Raw genomic sequence first — 21,909 nt, 5'->3', positions numbered from 1 at the left:
TGTTTGTATCTTGATACAGATTGGTAGCTTTATGCCAAGGATTTATAACAGGGATAATTGTTATCATGTCTCAGCCTTGAACTTTCCTTAGACCACATTCATACAAATGGTTATTTCAGTTTAACAAATGTATATTCATTCCTTAGTGTTTTTCAGTTCACTTACCTTTCATGCAGAGAGACCTTGATGTGAAGAAAGAATAATATGGGCTTCTCTTTAGAAAGAGGTAGCATATTAACTCCTGCACTTTTACTCCTGTAAATGTTTATAAGAGCAAGGCCTACTTCTCATCTGCTCATGTTACTTCTGTTCATCTCCTTGACTAGCAGATCCAAGACAGACTCCAGGATTTCTCCAGAATATCGTGCGGTTGGGGAGGAAGTGTATTGTTTTTAAAATACATGGGAACATTTCAAGAAGTAAAACACACCTTAAGATCCCTAATAACTCCTACAAAACTACTTCAGGCCTTTTAGTTTTGTAAACACAGTCTGAACATTGTGGAGGCATCTGGAAGCAGAACACGGAGGTTGATGAACCATTGATTAATATGATTTAGCATTGCAACTGTTATATATTTAAAAACAAGGTTATTGTTCTGACCTCAGCTCACATGGGTAGGGGGGTGCCTGTTCCAGCAACTAAACTCATATTCAATCATGCTATTTATTTAAATTAATCTTTGACTTACTAAGTTGAACAATTTATGAAGGCAGAAAATTAAACAGTTGAGGATGTATGAAACATGAAAGGATGAAAGGAAGGAATATGTGTATAAAGAAGGGTGAAGTCAAAAGTCACCACTGGGATTTAATATATGATATCAAGTAAGAAGGCATGATTTCTGAAATTTAGTTTTTTTTAAACAGGCTTCAATTATTCATGCATGAAGATAATGGCTTAAAATGACTTTTCTATCTGAAAGTGTTTTGAAATCAAGGTGTGTTTGTTTTTTGATATATTATTTCATCAAGTTTATCTCAAGTGTTAGTGTTTGGGTTATAGTGCTAAAGTAATCCTGAAAATCCTGTCAGTAAGTACAACATGCAACCTTATGAAAAGTAGCATAATGACTTTATATGATACATATTCTTGATCAGAGAAAGAAAAATAGTGTTAATTTTTAAATGTCTAAAATATTTGTTATGTTGCATGACTATGGCTTTGAAAATAGATACATAAAGGAAAATTAAATGATATAAAGCCAGATATTTGCATAAGAAAATGCAGATGAAGTTCATGTGTGTGTTCATTATGTTATGTTGTCAGTTCTTAGAAAGGATTCTTTCTCAGGTAATAGGCATTGAGAAAGTCTGTTCACTCCCTGGGTTCTTGGAGAAGTGTTACCAGTCAAAGCAGACATAATGAAGTAGATGTGACAGTGTTCTGACCATAGTATAAGGCAGTTTGGTTACTCTACTACAGGGATTCCCAACCAGGGGTCTGTGAGAGCTCCAGTGGGGGCCTGCAGCCTTCCCCCTTTAATGGACTCACACAAACAAAGGAACTGGTCCGCTGCTTCCCTCCTCCCTCTGAGCATGAATGAATTATAGTTTCTGCACCTGTAAGGGGGTGGAGCCTGAATACCTACTCCTGGCCTTAAACCTCCTATCCTCAGTTTTCCTTGGACTTGCCTGTTAATGGAGGTAGGGAGATTAGGGCCCTGACAGAACCTAAACAGTTCCACAGGGCCTGCAAAAGGGAGCTCCTCTGCCAGGCATTTGGTTGAGGTCGACCCAAACCACCGCTTCCAGTTGGCCCCCAAGCTCTCCCCCTACAACGAACACAAATCTGTTTTACCCACTGGGTCCGGTAAGAGTTGAGCTGAGGCTCTCGCAATTTCTATTTTATAATGTTATTGTTATGATCTTGTTAAGTTATTATCATAATGTTATTACTGTTACCATATGTTAATTGTATCTTTTCCTGTTTTCTGTAAACCGCCCTGGGCCCTCGGTATATAATAAATAAATAAATAAATAGTGATGGCACTTCTGGTGACATACCACTTTTGGAGGGGGAGGTGGCAGGGAGGCATGGCCAGCTGACAACACTTCTGGGGCTCCTCAAAGCCTGAAAAATTATTCCAGGGGCTCCTCTACCAGAAAAAAGGTTAAAAAATGCTGCTCTGCTATATCATTTTCCAATTATTGTTTATAATGCCTCATATTCAATATTCAAAGATAAAACAAAGTAAATAGATTACTCTCTTGCAGATCAATCTTAGAACAGCAGACATTGATAAATGAAAATATATCACAGTGAGTGCAGGGTAGCCCTGCAAGTCTCAGGCAGCAGCCTTGTGTTTCAGACAGCCCAATCATATATAAACAAAGCTGGGTTGAAAGTGATCCTGTTGTCAGTTGGATGAAAGCCATACTTGAGGGTTGGAGGATCTTAAAATGGTCTCAAGTTTGGAGCTTCGGAAAGGATTTCTAGAAAGGCTAACAGGGCTCCAGGAGTTTCACCAGCTGGAAGCAGTGGAAACAGGAGCAGCTGACAGAATGGAGACTCCAGGAGGACATGCCTCAGTAACTGGACTGGCACTTTTCTGGACAGGTGTTGCATTGTTTGCCAAAGGGTATGCCTGTCTGATGAATTGGACAAAAGGGTGCAGTCAAGACAGTGAAGGGGAGCACCAAGAGTGCCTGTAAAAGAAGTAAAGAGATGCTGTGAGTAAAGGAGTTGATGAGGTTAGGGAGGGTCAGCCGAAATCTGAGAGAAAAGTGAGGGTCCCCAACAAAGTTGAGCATCACAGGGTATCAAATACTCAAAACACTCAATTTAAACATAGTTTTAAATAATGCTTTACTGCACCTAAATGCAACCATCAGATGAATTTCACAGGAAAAAATATTCTAATGCAAAGCTATATCCCTGATCCCTACCTTTTTCACTTCTGTAAGTAGACTTTCCTGAAGAATGGCCTTTGGAGGAAGACAATAGAATGCAGAATCATAACGAACAAAATGGTCCTTCTGGTATCTTGATCCTAGACCATTTATAGACTAGCTGGCACTTGAAATTGAAATTCAGAAATAAAGTTCACCTGTTTTATATCATATCTGGGCAGACTTATTTTTGTGACTTGACCCTAAGTACAGCCATTTTTAAAATGCTTGCTTTTCAAAAGCTACTTCCCTCCCTCCTATGCTACTAAAGAGGCTGAAAGTTAGTCCTGAGAATCACTAAAGCTTTCAGTGATTTAAAAAACAACAGCAACAAACAGAATGGAGGCTTTTGCTGCCTCCTTGGGAATGAAAGGGGGCAGGGAGAGGGTTGCCTGCAGCTGAACTGAGCCCTTTGTTGACTCTTTGGGAACGGGGTGGGGGATAGGGTAGCCTGTGATAGATTGCATACTATGAAGGGGGTGAGGAACCCAAGACATTAAATGCATTGCAACTTTGTACAGGATGGTGGTGTGGTCAGCAAGAACCAACACCTGAGAATAAACACAGCAACTTGAGGAAATGCTTTCTTGTTTACATGGATACACTGCTAATTGGATCAACTGGGACATTTATTCCAAATGCTAGTTCCAGCCCCCCTTCACAGCGCCCCCATTGTTTTCTTTGGGGTACTGCACCAGAGATTATTTACTGGAAACACGAGGAAAAACAGAAGAAAACATATCTGTTCAGAGTTGTTCACAAAACTACCAAGTTATCCTCAAGCCACATCCAACATTGTGAAAATTGAGAGCAAACAGTGAGTGCAGAAAGGGCCCTGGTTTTGATTTGCCATTCTTAGATGGGCTTGAGCTCTTTCTGATAGATCAAGTAAAGTGCTTGCAGCAGGGAGGGTGCTCTCAGACCTGGTTTATTAATAAGCAGGTCAATGTGTTACTAGGAATGTCTTCTTTCATGGCATTTAGTTCGCAAGCTGTTCCTCTTCTTTAGACTTTGCCAGTCTAGCCACTCTAATTCATGCTCCCATAGACCGATTATGCATGGGGCGGAAAGGCTGGGCTGGCGGCAACAGAGCTGCAGGGCTAATCCCCATTTATGCATGACGTCGCCGCCCTCTCCCAGCCCTAGCCCAAATCAGGCCCTTGGATTGTCCATGGTAAGGGAATGCAAACACATACATAATGTCGGGGCTGTCCACGTGCACCGGGGGATTCCTTCTGCCATGCAGCCTCGGGAAGTGTCAGGGCATGCTACCTTGCTGCAAGGCAGTGGCCTGACACAGCTGCTGCCATGCATAAAATTGGTCGTAGCCTCCATGTTGAACTACTGTAACATGCTCTAAAGGGCACATTTAAAGATTTCTTTGAAGATACCTCAAAAGTTTCAGTTTGTACACAATACAACACTAAGATTTTCAACTGGGGCCAGTTGGAACATCTAACTCCAGCACTTAACTGCACTGACTACCTATTTGCTCAGAATCCAGTTCAAATATCTAGTTATTGAAGGCTTTCACAGTGTATGTTCCTCATGGTTATTGAACTGCATCACCCATTATATTCCCATGCAACCATGAGCTTTGGACAGCCTATTCAATATGGTGTCCCCTCTTTGTTGGGTAACAGATCAATGACTTATTCTGTGGTAAGACCAGTCCTTTGGCATGTTTTTACTGGGTGCAGGAAGAGTCTTTAGTCTCTTTATTTAGAGGCTAAAATCTTGTAAAATGGTCATATTTCAAAGGGCACTTGGGAAAGGATTTATAAATTATATTTGCAGATCCGACTGTGCAGTTTTGATTTTTTTAAAACCCATTGCTGAAGTTTTTTTATTGTGCTTTGTGTTCACAACGTCATCTTAGTGACTTTGATTGTGACTTTAAAGAGAGAAGGTAGGATAGAAAGAAGTGAACTAATAACTTCAGCCCCATCTAGAACAGTCAATACAGTACTGTTGTCTAAAGAAACCAGTTCTTCATTTATTCATTCCATCTATTAGCACAACTGGGAATAGATAAGTTGAGAAGTAGGGTCTATAAGACCAGTTACTGCCGCCATCTATGCTATGCTGTTTGATTGTTGTATTTGTAGTCGGCAGCAAGCTAGTAGGGTTTGTCGTCTTAGTGAACTGCCATGAGCCAGCTTGTCTGGGAGTGGTGGTATAAACATTCAATAATAAATAAAATATATACATTGTTTAGCTATTTTTATGCTCCAGTTAGAATCATAGTTAGGGTAATTGTCTCAATGGGTGTTAGAGTTGATGTTTGAATGGAATACTATCTCCTTGTATATCTATTGTACAATGCCTATTTTTTATTTAGATACTTAACAATTTCTGTTATGATCCAATAATTTTAGAATGCAAATATTAAAAATACGGGACAGAATATGGCTCAGGTGGAGGACCTTTTGGACATTGACCTTAAGCATTTTTCCTATTTGTCTGTTGGGGTTGCTAGAGAAAGAATTACGAAGGGTTATTTGTGTAGACAATTTTGTGCTTCTAGTCTTGTGAAGGGAGTTATTGGTGTACATGATCATTGAATTTGTTCAATGCTATTGTTAAGGCTTCTGGCCCAGCACAGTATTAGCCCATTGTGTACACCACAATGTAAGTAAGCTTAAGCTTAGAAAAATGAAAATCCATTATTTTTCTCTCGATACATATTAGTGAGCATTTAGAAAAAAAGAATTCCTTGCTGATCTTCAAAGTACCATTAAGCTCTAACCTGATTTCTTAATTAGCACGGACACAAAAGTAAACAGCCTAAAGTTTAAGCACAGAGGATTTTAGAAATTATTAAAAATAATCTTTCTAGTTTAGCCTTTCGCTTTTATACACTTGCATCACAGAAGAACTCTCTTCAGTGGTCAATTGAATACTTCTGTAGAAAAGCTGCTTTTAAAATGGAAGAGAACTGCTGATCAGCTAAATCACTTTGTGCATGAGATCAAAAGATCAGCATCTCTGGAGACTTACTTAATGGTTAAGGAACATATTTGTGATGACATGTTTTGCCTCGAGCGCTACAGATTTTCACTACAACCACAGAGTAATGAAAGAGCATAAAATGCACATTAGCAATACCTTTCAGAACAGAGCTGATGTTTCTGCTAAAATCTGTAATTCAAAATTATCTATGAAAGAAAGGTCTCCTTTTATTTTGCTTTTCTTGCTTGCAGCAATTCATGTACCATTTTAAAGGTAGGCTTCAAGCACTTGAGCTATGCAACTTAAAGAACTCCTTCAAAGATTATCCTTGCACATAATCACTAGGTAGCTAGAACAGAGCAACATGTCCATTAGAAAATGTTCTTCTGTTCCCAGTATGATTGGTAAGAAAAAGAAAGCAGTAAGGATTGCATTTTCAAAGGCTATAATTCTGTTATAGAGGGACTGAAGCAGCAGAACTGCCAGATGGGAATCTCCATGTATAAAGATACTCCATTAAGAGATGGACTGAGTCAACACTGCCTTTGTTATTTAGCCTTGAGCCTTCCCAGATGTTCTATATTTTTCTCTTAAGCAAGATTAGTTACACAAAACAAGTATTACAATATATATAGGAAGACACATCATCTAATTTCCTTTCCACATGGCAAACTGCATATAGATCATTCCAGATATAATTATGTTTTATGTCTACAAAAGAACCAGACAATTCATCTAGCAGTTAATGTTCCTTTAAAAACTAGTATGTATGAATATAATAGCATGCCAGTCATAGAGCACAAATATATTCACATAGTTATGGAGTCATTTTCCTCAGAAGGTTTCCTGCCCACCTTCAACCAATAATAGTTATCCATTGTTACTGGAACATAAATATTTGTTTAGCCTGTCAAACCATTATATCTAATTCTCAGTATGGTTGAATATGTGGGTACCTACACTTGGAAACTGGAACCATGAGCTGAAAACTTTCTACAAAGCTAGTTCGACCCCAGTATTTACTTATTTCTCCAGTTTAAAGCACTTATGAATGTAGTTGAATTTTCTAGCTATGGACTCGCAAATAACTCCAGCACTGTTTATTGTCCGCTCTGTGAGATGCATTTTCATTTTCCCAAGTGACTCTACTTATTTATACTAATGTATTTCCAACTTGAAGAACATTTCTCCCACTATAAGGAAGGTTTAAATCCAATGAATGGGTTGGGACATGCCCAGCTATTATACTTCTCTTTTGCTGAAGAAATTTTCACTGCTTCTACAGCAGGTGGCAACACATCATACTGTTCAGGCACCAGTGAACTGACAGATGATCATGAATAGCGACTGGGGAAGTGACTAGAATGCATAAGAAACTGAGGATGAACAGCTACAAAGCTGAGTTTTACTACATCAGAGGTGATCAAGATTCCCTAGTACTATCAAAGAGGCTTTGTTCCTGTAATTGTTATGAATGTGTTTTCAAATCCTTATAACAATAAAGCAGGAGGGGGATTAAAGGAATTCCTGGCAGTGATAGCTACACAAGTAGAAGACCACAAGCATATGGAAAGTGTAACACGTTGATATCTCTGGTCACTGGTGCAAGTCACAACCCTTTGTCTAGCTTGGAAAGATCTTCATTTCAGACTACAAATCCCAAGGACACTGGTGTGTGAGGGAATGTCATTTCATTTTATATGGGAAATAAATTGAAGTTCCATGATCAACCTTGACAGTTAACATCCACCTCCAGGTGCAGCCTGGGCAAGTGGAAATCTGTAATAGTGGGCTCTAAAAGCCGCCAACATTTGGAGTCTGTCTAGTAACATATTCCTTGTGCAGAAATGCTTTACGTATTACCTAAAATAGAGTTGTCTCCTCCATGCACTTTTGTTTCTACAAGGGAAAGCAGAAACATTTATTATTACACAGGCAATTCATTTAAATCTGAAGAGTAATGATATAGCCATCTCTGCATGGGTAGGCAACTATACTATTCCAACTTATAAGATAGTGGAAACTAAAATTCCCAACCCTCTTTTAGCCCTACCGGGAGGGGAGGGCTCTACAGCTAGGTCATATGTTTGGTAACCCCTCATCAGGAGAGTCTAAATACCAGGTCAGGTGGAAATTCGCAATTCTTTTATTATTATTATTATTATTATTTAATTTTTTAGACCGCCCTTCTCCCAATAGGTCTCAGGGCGGTTTACAACATAAATAGTTAAAACACAATAAAATCCCCATAAAAACCCCAATTAAAAGTTACATATAACATATAGCGGCGGTGGTCACAATTCTAGGAGACTTGCTGAGTAGGAGGGGCAACCAGCGAGGTTCTTGCACCTATGTATATTAGGGGAGAATCTAGCTAAAAATCTCAGACAGGGGCAATCTTTGAAAAAGGCAGTCCTTCAAATTCTGCAGCAGATAGAATTTCCATTTTTTCCCATACCTTTATCTGTAAAAACAAACAAACCACTTCCCCTTGCCTCTGTGCTGCTGTTTTGTTTTTTAAAAGGCACATATGTGGTCAGTGCTACTGGGATGTACAGCACATATTTTAATTGCTTTTTAAAGGAAATGTGACATCATGCCTATCTGCATAAACCTTCCAATAGCTCCTGTGGTCCATGGCTGCTTGGAGAAGTTCTTTCCCTGTAAAATTTCCTGCTGCCCAGGCAGCTGTGGCTGCTCAGGATGCTCAGGATGCTCATCCTCCTGCCCATAAAAGCTCCTGCAACCATCGCAATTGCACTGTGGAAGAATGGGGAATATCCTGGGTGGTAAGGTAAAGGTAAAGGTATCCCCTGTGCAAGCACCGAGTCATGTCTGACCCTTGGGGTGACGCCCTCTAGCGTTTTCATGGCAGACTCAATACGGGGTGGTTTGCCAGTGCCTTCCCCAGTCATTACCGTTTACCCCCCAGCAAGCTGGGTACTCATTTTACCGACCTCGGAAGGATGGAAGGCTGAGTCAACCTTGAGCCGGCTGCTGGGATCGAACTCCCAGCCTCATGGGCAAAGCTTTCAGATGGCTGCCTTACCACTCTGCGCCACAAGAGGCTCTTATCCTGGGTGGTGGTAGTGGCCAAAAGCAGTATGGATGCACTGATGTTGGAACAAAACAGCATGTAAAACATATTTTAATGTTTGTGGATGAGAATATTAATACAAACTGGATTACTTTGCAGGGGCAGATATTTAGCTGGAGATTTTAACATCATTAATTGTAGAAAGTATTGATCTGTCATGGGCTTGGCCACACTTCCATGGGACTTCAAGGTAGAGGGAGGACAAACATATCCCAGGCCAGGCTTGGGTCTTCAGAAGACTTGGTGGAAGAGGCTGAATAAAGAAGGGAGTAAATTAGAGGAGAGAAGGTGGAATACATCTCTGTGTCTGATGCCAAGAGAAGGTAAATCAACCAAACTGGACCTTGGCACACAAGGGAAAGGGCCTAGGATTCAGCAGCCATTTTAAAAATGGCACTGGTATGGATGTAAAAGAAAACAACGTTTTAAAGAGCTGTTGCTTGTATGTTGGATCTAGAGTGCTGAAAGCATAGCAGGGCTCTTGACCCAGATCTTTTGTCACCTTTTCTCTCCCACTACAGCCCACTTGTGCTTGTGTAAATCAGCGTGTGGGGGACAGGGAGGACAGCAGGCTGGAGGCTGACCATGCTCTCTGTCAGCAGCTCTGACAGTTGTCTCTCTCCCTGTCCAGGCACCCGGTGCAGCCACTGTCCATGCGGCCCTGCTGCCTGGCTCTGGCACTCACTCCAATGTGGGACACAGTGGTGCCACCTCCCCACATCGAAAAGTGGTTGATGAGGCGAGGGAGGCAGCGTGAGGCAAGGCACTGCTACTGATGCCACAGCCAAGGAAGAGCTGGAAGAACACTGGATCCATAACTCTGTTTCCCCCCCTTCTACCTAGTTGGGTGCCTGGCAAGTTGGATGGCTTCGCTAGGTTTCTTCGGAGGCGGGGTGGGCATGAGAGTCCTGCTCCTTCCTTAGTCATATCTGTTTCCCAGGTTCCTGCATGCGACTAAAAATGTCTTCACATCAATAAATACTAGAGGAAGCATACTTCGGATCCTTCTGGGTTTCTCCTCTTAGGAATTTCACCATGTTCATCTTTTAATCATTTCCTCCAGGCAAGACTGGTCATGGATTCTGGTGTTTCTTTTGGGGGAGCATCATCTGGGCATGGAATTGGGGTCACTCTGGTGGACAGGTAGTTGTGAATTTCCTGCATTCTGCAGTGGCTTGGACTAAATGACCCAGGAGGTCCCTTCCAACTCTATGATTCTACCTTAAGCAACATATGTTCTTTGCAGAGAAAATGATAATTAAAAGTTCTGGTGGGCTGAGTGATTATCTTACCTTATAGGCTCCAAAATTGGATTAACCAATTTAAAAAGCGCTATCCCCCCCCCCCAGCAGACAACCAACAGGCCACCAGCCAAAGAAATGTATGAAGGTGAAGAAGAGCTACTTCTGCCTCCAGTGTCCCACCCTCACACGGTCCTCCCTCTCCCTTCTTACAGGGGATGGGAAATGCTTTTTAAAAATGGAGAACAGCCTGGAACAACAAATAGGCAAACAAGTGTGTAGGTGATACCAGAAATAAAGTATTTTTTCCAAAGTTGTGACACAAAGTATGCCTCTCTAAAGTCCCCCCCAAAAAATCAGGAACAAGATTAATGTTTAAAAATGTCTAAAGAATCATGATTCCATAAGAGGTAGTGTTCAAAAAGCACTATGCATCTATGATTCTATGCATAGGCATTTCAGTGGAGAAGTATGAATTTAAAAAAATTAGCAGGCATGGAGAAAGGGGATTCGCTGCCTGGAATGATTGACAGACGGAAAAGAGTTATGTATAAAGCACATTCTCTTCCGCCATTTCCAGCAGCAGTTGTGGAGAGTGAGAAGTGCGAAAAGGAACAAACTAGAGCGAGGCAGCAGAAAGGTACGGAATGGCTGGGAGGCGTGATAATATTTAGCACTACACCATTCAGGTGTCGTAACGCTATTTTTACCAATGTGCGGAAATGCCCTCTGTTTAGGAATTGCACTATTGGTTGTCTAGTTAAATGGTTAGGCCTCTCCTGCTGTCTGCGTTTGTACATTTAATATTACAGTATTATTTCTCTTATCAATTATTTGCATTACTGTTTGCTTTCCCTGTTCTTAGGAAATAAGCTTCCCTGATTTTGCTCTTGCTGTGTCAGGACTTGAGCCTACCATAAATCTTGTGACGGGTAAGTGATCCATATCAGGCAAAGGTTCATTCTGTGCACTAAAGGAAGGAACTGCAAGGGCTCTAGCTGTGCAGTAAGATTCCCTGCACCAATTGATGGGCCAGCACAGGCTTGGTGATACTTGCCGAGTGCTCTTAAAAGCCTGTGGTTCAAATCTGCTGGCTTACTAATTGCAAGCAGCTAGGAGATGTGAAACAGTTGATTATGGATTGCCTTCAGCATCCCAAGACCAGGGCCTAAAATACTGAGGCTAGCACACCTTTGTGATCATATTGGAGGAAATGGAAATGGACTTTAGGAGGGTGCTAGTTTGCTGAAGATTGTGAGAAATGCAAGCAAAGATATATTCACCCTCCCCTTGTTCAAATCCTGTGCCCAAAAAGGCTGAATTTTGCTCCATTAATATCATTATTAGGTTTTAATAAAGCAGAGAATTTTGTAACCATAGATTATGTCTGATTTAGGTCTCAGTGTTGTTAATCAACAGCGTTTATTTTTCTAGGCATAACCATGGGTATACCCACCAATTCTATTACAGACACACAATGAACAGTACAATTGGCGGCCGGGTAATGATGATTAGGCAGTGTGGTATTGTGGCTCTAAATTGTCGACTGTCATCCATTGTTTGTGAGACTGCTGTTCGCTTTCTACGGTCTGATTCATTCTGAGTCATGCTGAACATATCCTTGTTGAAATGGGGCACGCAGCAGAGAGGGCTGTCGTGCTTGTTCTGCACCATTAGGTAATTGTATGAGTCTTTCTGCAAGAAATGCCTGTTAGGCTGGCAGAGAGTACGGAAAGAGTAAAGGCGTGTAGGCGTTTGGTGAGAGAGCAAGCAAACTCTAGGGGAAAAGACAATATATCTTGTCCCATTTTAATAGGGGGAAAAACCCAAACGAATGTGCCTATGAATATGACAAATCCGCCATTATTTGGGTTGTCTTGTTTTTTTAATACGTGAGAGTTTAAAAAACTGCAGCCTATTTTTGCAGAGCTTACTTTGGTGCAGCAGTTTTAAAATGGGCCCAGAGAATTTGGGTAACAAGAGATGAAAAAGTACAGATTAAGTTATACAAATTCTCAGGCTTGGCTTCAGTTGGGGTCACCATTTCAGCCTTCCATTTTATAGAGATGCTTAAGTAATTTGCCTTTCTCTTGCTTCCATACAGGTGCTAAGGTAAATCCAGTCGGCTGAAGTAGAATCATTACTGTTGTTCCACAGCACTCTTAATTTCTAAACAAATTATCCTGCACAATTCACTAAAACTAGGGCAGTCTTCACTTACTTTCTTTATTCCATTGTCAGTCCTGTTGAATTCAGATCGCTTTGAACTCGGGTCTTCTTCTCCCCCCCCCTCCCCATTGAAACAGGAAAGTCTTCTGCAGGTGATTAGGGAGGCTCAGAAGGTGGGGGGGGGAGCCAAGCCTCTTTCTTTCTTTTTTTGAAGGGGGGGGAGAGGAGCCAGGCAGGGAGCCTCTTTCTTTTCTTGGAGGGGTGGGGGAGAGGATCGAAAAAGGCAGAGGAGGGAGGAAAAATCCAGGACTGACAGAAGTTGAGAGAAATTAGGGGCTTCTCCTTTAAGGCAAGCGTGTCACATGACCAGGTGTAGCCTATCAGAGGTTCTCTACCATGGAGCTTTCTTTCCCAAGTTGGATATTCAGGATTAAAAGCAGTCTGAGATATCGCACAATAAAGGTAGGGTCACTCCGGATCAATCCTTCTTGCTGCAGAAGGAAAATTTAAATCGCCCCAAATCCAAACGGAAATCGCATTCTGTGTAGAGGGCAGGGACTGAATCTATCTGGGGTTGGAATAAAAGCTCCGTGCAGTTTACACCTAGGTCTCCAAAGCAGCTGTGCTTTCTCTTCTAAAATCCCATAGTGACCTGTCTCCAAGCAATAGAATCCAAAGTATGTTTAATCTGGGAGACATCCCATTCAATGAGACAGAACTGTTTCCTCCTGGCCACCAGCAGTATTAAAATAATGTTTTAATGATCTTCTTCAGGAGAGATTTGCAAATATTCACATAGACCCTGTCTGCTACTATTTTTCTCCCTGCAGCAAAGCGAACTCTGTGTTTGGGCCAGCTAATCAATGGAAGCACTGGAATTTACTGGGTGCCTCCCAGGCAGCCCAGACTCCTTTATATGGGAGCTGTCAGCACAACTCATGTAGTTCTCCTTCCTTCTTGTTTCTTTCTTAGCAGCAGTGCCCTGCCCTGCTTTGTTTGTCAGAGGAACAACCCCCCCCCCCCTCAGTTCCATAGTTGCTCTCCTGTCTCCTCCCATTCAGTCTCCTTTTTCCCCTAATTTGTTATGGTATCTTGCAAGTCCTGTGGGACAACTTTAATCTGCCTCCCAGAACACTCAAGGATAGTTTTTCAAGAACCTGTAGGATGGATGAGGCTTATGATCTTACTTCCTGTCTCAGTGTTGATTGGCTGAGACTTTTGATATCCTTCCTGACCCTTAAACTAATCTACATTTCTTTTTTCTAATAAGGAGCTTATGATGCTTATGCCCCATTATGCTTATGCTCTATTAGTGACACATTGGTCTCACAGAGTATTGGACTTTAATTAAATATTTTCTGATCTTGTTTCCTATTTGCAACCACAGGGTGTAATCTAGGAGAAGATTGTATTGCAGGGCATTTGGAAATGACAGTGTAACTAGGAAATGATGGAGCTGGTCCAATCATGTCACAGTTGGACCTCTCTTCCTGTCAGGTTTATAAGTAGAGTTTTGACAGTTGGCTCAACCCAAGCTAGGAATGCCCAAAAGATAGCCCAAAAGATAGCTACAAACCAGGTCTGGGGGGAAATCAGACAGAAGGATGACAGTGTTTCCCTCTGAGCAAAAATATCAGAAAATACTGAACAACTATTTGACAGCAACATTACCTGGATTCTATTCATTCATTCAATTTATAGTCTGCCTTCCTCCTTCAACTCAAGGTGGATTACATAGTGGTACCCCATAAAAACCCCATAAAACCACCAAAACTATAAAGCCACAATCACAAGATGGTAGAAACAGACCCGGCCTCAATCAAAGTCCTGGTGGAAGAGCTCTGTTTTACAGGCCCTGTGGAACTTTGACAATTCTGTCAGGGCCCTCATCTCTCTCGAGAGCTCATTTCATTAGCTCAGTGGTTTTCAACTCTTTAATGCAGTTCCTCGTGTTGTGGTGACCCCCAACCATAAAATTATGCAAGTGTTCTTTCACAGAAATCAAACCAAAACTGATCAATGGCATGAAGATCCACTGTTCATGATTGTATATAATTTGGGTTTTTTCCAGGGTTTCTCAGTTCAGTTCTGCCTCTTGTCCCACTGAGCTGTGCCACCGCCTGGAGTGCCTGGCGGGAGACTGCGCTGTGCTGGAGGCACTGCTGGAGTGGCTGGCGGCCGAGTGTAGGCGCCTGCTGGAGGAGCGGCAGCAGTGGCAGTGCCCCTCCCCCCAGCTGAGCTGCTCGCACTGCCACGACCCCTGTGAAAGGGTCATTCGAGCTCCAAAGGGGTCCCAACCCCCAGGATGAGAACCACTGCATTCGCTAATAACCACATGAACAAAATATAGCAATTCCAGACCAAGGTGTCCTTTTCAAAACTTAGTTCCAGGAAGGCATCAGAATAATGGGGCTGGAAACAGTAAAATCTCCGAAAGCTTAATGATGTTTTTGCAAATGCTGTGGGTCAACTGAGGCCTTAAATATTCCTGCAAGGAAAGGGAGCTGCAAGCTCCGCCTCTAGAAGTAAGCTACCAGTTCTTAAAGGCACCATGCACAGTTGCAGTAGTGAGTGCTCCTACAGAATTGCAGTGGTTCTTAGCTTTGTGGGCTCAAGAAGTCAGTTAGAAAGAAGAGCTGCTTTTTGTACCCTGCTTTTTATTACTCAAAGGATTCTCAAAGTAGCTAACAATCGCCTACCCCTCCTCTCCCCACAACAGACAACCTGTTAGGTAGGTGAGTCTGAAGAGCTGAAGAGTTCTGAGAGAACTATAACAGGCTCAAGGTCACCTAGCTGGCTTCATGTGCAGGAGGGGGGAATCAAACCCATTTCTCCAGATTAGAGGCTGGCCCCTCTTAACCACTATACCTAGCTGGCTCTCCACAAGCTGGCTTTCCAAAAAGACTTTGGAAGCTGCAGTGGATTGAGGTGGAAATGGGGATCAGAGACAAGGCTATACTTTAGGATGAAGAAGCTGACCCAGTCTCCTCAGATTCCTGGAGACTGAAGGAAACTACTAGGCAAGGCTGCCTCCATCTGGGATGTTCCAGATGCTCAACCTCCTTGACTGAATCTTCAGTTTCCTCACTTGGTAAAGAGGAGTCAGTCCTCTAGGAAGTAGTGTAGAATAGCTTCTGTCAACCATGATTTTTCAACAAGCTATCCCCGACATAGCTATTTAGAAACACAGAACCACTTTTTACTAAATATTGGGAATCTGGCTTTTCATGGAAAATCCCAGAGTAACAGCCACACAGTCATTTGCCTCAAGCTTGTGTTTTTGATAAGATATAATTGCAAGAGATTCAGGGTTCATTGTGGTTCAGGGACATCATGAGTAACTAACTATCTTTGGCAGAGATGTTAATTCGTTTCATTTCGGTAGGATGAAACCTATGCTTGCGAGAAGTACACTAGTCTTCCCCTTTACCTGTCCCCATCCTCAAATTCGCTTCTCATCCCCCCTCCCCCGCCCAAGGAATTGAAGAGGAAAGAAATGTCCCTAGTGGTGCTCCAGGGGGCAGTATAGGACATTACCCGGAAGTGATATCACATCCTCCCCAAACAAAGGCCTCCTTAGGCACCAGCCTCCAAATCACCTTCCATTTGCCGAGGCAGTGTACTCTAGCAGGAACGGAATAAAATATTAGGAGTGTTGTTACATAGAATGGAGTTAAATATTTTGGGTTTTCTTTCTCTTCCCTTCATCCCCCAGATGAACAAGAAGGAATAATAGGCACAGTGTATCAAGTTCTCCTGTGCAAGCTTCATTGAACTGAATGAGTGGTAATGCTCTTGTGCAGTTAAGGAAATCTTTCTTAGGAGGACGTTCAAGTGGATTGTGCTTAATGTGCTCGTATGAAAAAAAAAACCATAAGTATAGTTCTGTTGGGTCAGATAAGACTGATGTTTCAGCATGTTGTTTTAAAGTGCCAAATGGTTCTGGGAAGACACAAGCAGGTCTTGAAGGTTGTGAGGCAATCCTTCCCACCCTCCCCCTCCCTTCTATCACCATGCCGATTAGACGGGAACAAAATGTCCGCACGTTTGATTTGGAGGGAGGCGGGAGACAAACAGATGGAATTGCCAACATGGATTATTCCTCATTTTAAATCATTGGCTGAGGCACAATTGATTAGACTTATTATCAACTAAAACTGTGCTGGCTAAAGAAAGGAAGAATAAACAAGACAGAAAAGTCCTTCCAAATAAACAGCATGGAAGGAAATTCAGAGGATCCAAACACAACAATATTAACATTTACCAGAATAGGAACATGCATTCTTTTTACATAGGAATAAAAATAAAACTAAATAGGGGAGGGGGGAGAGATAGATTTTTTTTCTAGCTAATACTGTTCTTATTTTAGATATTTCTTTTAAACTTTGGACTGTTTTGCAGCGACAGAAACCGCAAAAGCACCTTAAAAAAAAAGCTGTGTCTTGCAGTAAAATCCATTACCAGCCCTTTGTTTGAATTCAGTTCACGTCATCTTCTCATGGGCTATAAAGAGGTTCACTCTGTTCCAGAACAGTAATCGCAGTCCATTAAATTCTGTTCCCTGTAGTCTTTGTTCCTAGTTACATTTGATACTGTAGGAGTGCATGTATGTGTATGAAAGAGAGAGAGATACTTCCTTCATATGGCTCTAAGGAGCTTCATAACATTAAAGTCTTATTTTCCTTAAAACCAAGAAATGATGTTATTTGCTCAAGAAAGAAAGAAAGAAAGAAAGAAAGAAAGAAAGAAAGAAAGAAAGAAAGAAAGAAAGAAAGAAAGAAACCCCATATTTTGTTAAGGATAATTTTTCAAAGTAACTGTAACTTCAGGGGTTTGCTATATTCAGGGCTCATTTTATAGTTGACCCCTAACAAGCCCTTCCTATACTAGAATGTTTGTCATGAGCAAGTGTTTGCAATAGGTTTCCTGTGGTAGAAAATTGTTGCATGGAACAGCTCTGAGACAGAGCGCCCAAACCCCTTATTATAATTTTGCCTACAATTGTCTTTGATGCTTCTGGGAAAAACAGGATGAAGAAAGGGAATTCTTTTCATTTCATAAACACACTCACCTCTGTCAAACACTGATTTAATATCATCCAGATTGTTCATTTTGGTGTCTGTCCATTTTGGACTCGTGGAAGCCAATGTGGTAGAGTTATTAGAATGCTGGGGTAGATTTTGCCTTTTCTGTTGCATCAAAATCATAAAATGCCATAGTTCTATTGTATACCACATTGGTTAAACCACACCTGGAGTACTTTGTGCAGTTCTGGAGGTCTTACTTCAAAAAGGACATGGACAAAACTGAGAGGGTTCAGATGAGAGGAACGAGAATGATCTGGGGCCTGGAGACCAAGCCCTATGAGGAAAGGCTGAGGAGCTTGGGAATGTTCCGCCTGGAGAAGAGGAGGTTGAGAGGGGACATGATTGGTATCTTTAAGTATTTGAAAGGTTGTCACTTAGAAGAGGGCGGGAAAAGGTTCCTGTTGGCAGCAGAGGACAGGACCCACAGTAATTTAAACGATATGTAGAATGGTATTGGCTAGATATCAGTCAGAGTAGCTCAGCAGTGGAATTGGCTGCCTAAGGAGGTGATGAGCTCCTCCTCACAGGCAATCTTTAAGCAGAGCTAGGTGGCTACTTATCATGGGTGTTTTAGGTTGATCCTGCTTTGAGCAGGGGGTTGGACTAGATAGCCTGTATGGCCCCTTCCAACTCTATGATTCTATGTGGGAACACAGATTCACATGCCCACTCAGTGATGAAGCATACTGGTTGTTCTTGTGCCATTCACTCTTCCTGTCAGCCTAACCTGCTGCTCAAGATAAGGAATGGAATGGGTCAAAAGAGGGGTAAAACACATATGAAAGAGTCAACTCTGAAATCACACACACACACATATATATATATTGACCACCGTGCAGCTTATATTATTGTGTTTGAGCGAAAATATCAGCAGATCTTATCAGAGTATTTCTACATTACTACCTCATTTTGGTCAAATGGATATTTGAATTAATATGGTGCCATATTTGTTTGTTTGTTCGCTTGTTTATTTATTTATATGCCACCCTCCCCAAAGGCTCAGGGCGGTTTACATCAGCCTGGTGAAGACTGCCGAAAATAATTATATCCTGCCTCCTTGATAGTCTCAAAGTGACTAAACACAAATTACAACAATAGAACAATAAACACCCCCCTCCAATGCAATTCTATGCAGAGTTACTCCAGTGTAGCCATGTTGTTTTAAGTAAGCTTACACTAGAGGAGAGGTGTCAAACTCATTTGTTATGAGGGCTAAAGGTAAAGGTATCCCCTGTGCAAGCACCGAGTCGTGTCTGACCCTTGGGGTGACGCCCTCTAGCGTTTTCATGGCAGACTCAATACGGGGTGGTTTGCCAGTGCCTTCCCCAGTCATGACCGTTTACCCCCCAGCAGCAAGCTGGGTACTCATTTTACCGACCTCGGAAGGATGGAAGGCTGAGTCAACCTTGAGCCGGCTGCTGGGATTGAACTCCCAAACTCATGGGCAAAGCTTTCAGGCAGCTGCCTTACCACTCTGCGCCACAAGAGGCTCAATGAGGGCTAGATCAGTCATAAATGTCACTTTGTTGAGCTGGGCCATGTGTGCCGTAAAATGTGATGCTGGCTATTGGAGATACAAACTTTATACAGGCAAAAACAATTAACAATATTATTTTTTACTCAAAAGACAAATGTGATGAAAACATTAATGCTCTTTTAGTATTGCTTCCCAATGTCTCCCTGATGCCTAAGCTCCCATACCACTGTCTGTTACATGTTAGTTCTGGGGCAGTATAGGGGGAAATAATACACAGCCACTATCTTTTGGCAGTAAAGGTAATCAGTTGTTTACAGGCCAGAGCCCTAGATGGCCTGGTTCCATCCTTTGACACCTCTGGACTAGAGGAACTGCATTAGATTGCACCCCATAATAACAGTTTTGCAAGTTTGTACAAGGCTGCCAGAATCTTTGCCATACCCCTTCCCCCGGTATCATAGCCAGCACTCCTAAGTACATGTCTCTGGGAGTATGGCCCTTCACAGGACCTGAGGCATACTTCTGAGTGCAGCTGCCTCAGGTTTCCCCCCTGCACACACATTGCTAGTCTTGCCGGTAGGAGCCTGCATTGTTGAGGCAGCAGCATGTGAGGGGGAATGGAAAGACAGGAATAGATTCCCTGGCTAATAGTGCTGGGTCCCTGCTTCTTTCCTTGCAACTCATGGTGGTTCTTTTGGTGTGCATCTCTAGAGATGGTGTACCTGCAAGGGTTCTGAAATGAGACATGTTAGGCACACCTCAAGGAGAGTGGCTTTCCACTTTGGGTGTAAGCTCTAAATGAACTCTGTATTTTCCACCACCAGAATAAAACACTGGGCCATTCCGCACCAGGATCTATGTAGCAAATTGGTTGCGGAAGGAAAAAATACCATTTTAAATAGTGGAATTCGTCGTTATGCATACCTGCCTTTGTAGTGGAATCCAGTTGCGTTTCTATCGTTTCCCACAGGTTTCTGGTCTCGGCAAAAATGGTTAGCCAGGAAGCGATATTGCTGAGCTTTGTCCTGCCCCTGTCTGTCAAGCAGCCAATGGGCGGCTGTTATCATGCTCCCGAAAAGCCCCTTTCCCTTTAAGGAAGGTTTTTTAAAAACACAAACACACACACGTTGCAACGAATCTGCGTTGATTCGTTGCAACAGAGAGACCCATCTAGCTAGCAGGTGGTGTTTGAGCTGCCGTTTCATCGTTGCCACGATCCCTCCGAGTGAAAAAAAAATACCCCCCCCCCCCCCCCGCACGGACGCGATTTTCGGCCAAAAATAGAGTGAAAAATAAAGGGAAAATAAACCAGCAAACGGGGCTGGGTGTTGCTTGGTGCTTGGTGACTTAAAACAGCTCTGGGGAGGGACTGCAGCCAGGGAAGCCTCACTGGGTAAATGAAGGCTCGCCGGTGCGTTGATCTCCACTCACTCCGAGAAAAAAAAATGGCGATCGCTTCGCCGGAAGATCAGAGGAGAGAGCCAGGGGGAGGGACTTTGCAGAAACCGCAACAGTGGTAACGCACAGAACTTTCCCGCTAGTGTTGCAGATTGGTTACAAGAGTGTAGCACTTTCCAGAGGGTGAATCCACTTTTTGGGATTTCCCTGAAAGCGCTACAACGAAGCGCTTTTTGCGGATCGGTTTCAGGAGTGTTGCAGATTGTCAACGACGTTGTGCATAACAGCAAATCAGTAGCGATTTCAATTTGCAACCATTGTGCAATTTTGAACGAGTGCGGAATGGCCCACTGTTTGCTCCAATGCACAGGTCAAACACCTCAGAGGTAGACACCCATGCTGCCTGCCTATTATCTGAATTATGATTGGGTGCAGGAGAGGGTGTTTGGCTGCCACTGAGGAGGAGTCTGATTGGCTACAGTTTTAGTGCTTGGCCTGTACTGGGGGTATTTTGCCTTTTGTCTTTTGTGTTGCATGGGTACATAAGCACTACAATGTGGATTTTGCTGGCATAACATTATGTTTGTTCTGGAGGAGGGGAGTTCCCAGGCTGGAGTGGCTTAGGGAACTAACTAACTGCTGCCATATCCCCGCCCTTTCTCCCACTGGTGTAGAGGGTCGCACCAGCAGTTCTCTGGCGGGGAGCCATGGCACAGCAGGGCACTACACCGGCAGATCTCCAAGATACGTCCACATACCTCCAAGACACACTGCTCCCTGGGCAGTTTTGCCCACCCACCTCAGGATTGTACTATGAGTCAGGCAATTATTTTGAAATATAGTTGTCTCTTTCCTTTGGCTTGCTCCTCACTCATTTTCAGCTAGTAGTCAGTGTGACAGAAGATACTGAAATGCTAAGTGTTTTTTTCTCACAGCGGTGCATTTGACTGTGTATGCATGCGCAATGAATGCCAGTACTGATTGCAACAGCATGAGCTGGCTTGAAGGAACAAAAGCTGCCTTCTCCCTTCCCTGCTCTTCTGTGTTTCTGATACCAATTTACACACATAGGCAAACTTCTCTCTCTCTCTTTCTCTCTCATCTACATAGTAGGAGGGATCCAGTTTGTTTTTTGAGTAGAGTGTGCTGTAAAAATATTCCTATCTAAATTCATTCTACAATTATAATTATTTTTCTTTGTTTATATGCGGCAATCTAATATTTTAAGTAAATAGATTTTGATGTAATTTTTTCTGCAGGTGAATGGAGCAGGTCAGTCTTCCTAGTCTTCCTAGTACAAACAATACAATATTACCTTTGACATGAATAGTGAATTCTTAATATTAATAATTTTTGTGATTACGAAACAGTGAACATGACTGCAAAATACAATGCAAAATACAGAGACCTGAAAACGCAGTTTTTATCCCATCTTATTTCTTAATTTGATTTGAAGTTTAGCCATTTTGCAATAAAGATAGCCAGTTTAGATTTTTCTTTTTTTCCAGTCTTATATTTCCAAGGTTTTTAAAAGGTTGCACACTCACTAACATATGCTCTGTTGTTTTCATAGATGCAATATCTCTTTGTACACGTT

At 42.3% G+C, this 21,909-nt stretch overlaps 1 protein-coding gene across 2 annotated transcripts in view; it reads left to right on the top strand.

Moving 5' to 3' along the window:
- The window catches only part of LOC143842345 (uncharacterized), a 131,055-nt gene that overhangs the window by 93,641 nt on the left and 15,505 nt on the right, over positions 1-21,909 (top strand). Inside the window, exon 1 of one of the 2 annotated variants that reach the window (XM_077347387.1) lies at positions 11,093-11,113. The exons of the other annotated variant lie outside the window; for it this stretch is intronic. The gene's annotated coding sequence lies outside the window, so the exon portion shown is untranslated. Of the gene's footprint in view, positions 1-11,092; positions 11,114-21,909 lie in introns of those variants that run through there. 2 annotated transcript variants of the gene reach the window in all.

This window comes from Paroedura picta, chromosome 7 (genome assembly GCF_049243985.1).
Source record: "Paroedura picta isolate Pp20150507F chromosome 7, Ppicta_v3.0, whole genome shotgun sequence".
NCBI lineage: Eukaryota > Metazoa > Chordata > Lepidosauria > Squamata > Gekkonidae > Paroedura > Paroedura picta.
This window is presented reverse-complemented; position numbering and strand designations above follow the sequence as displayed.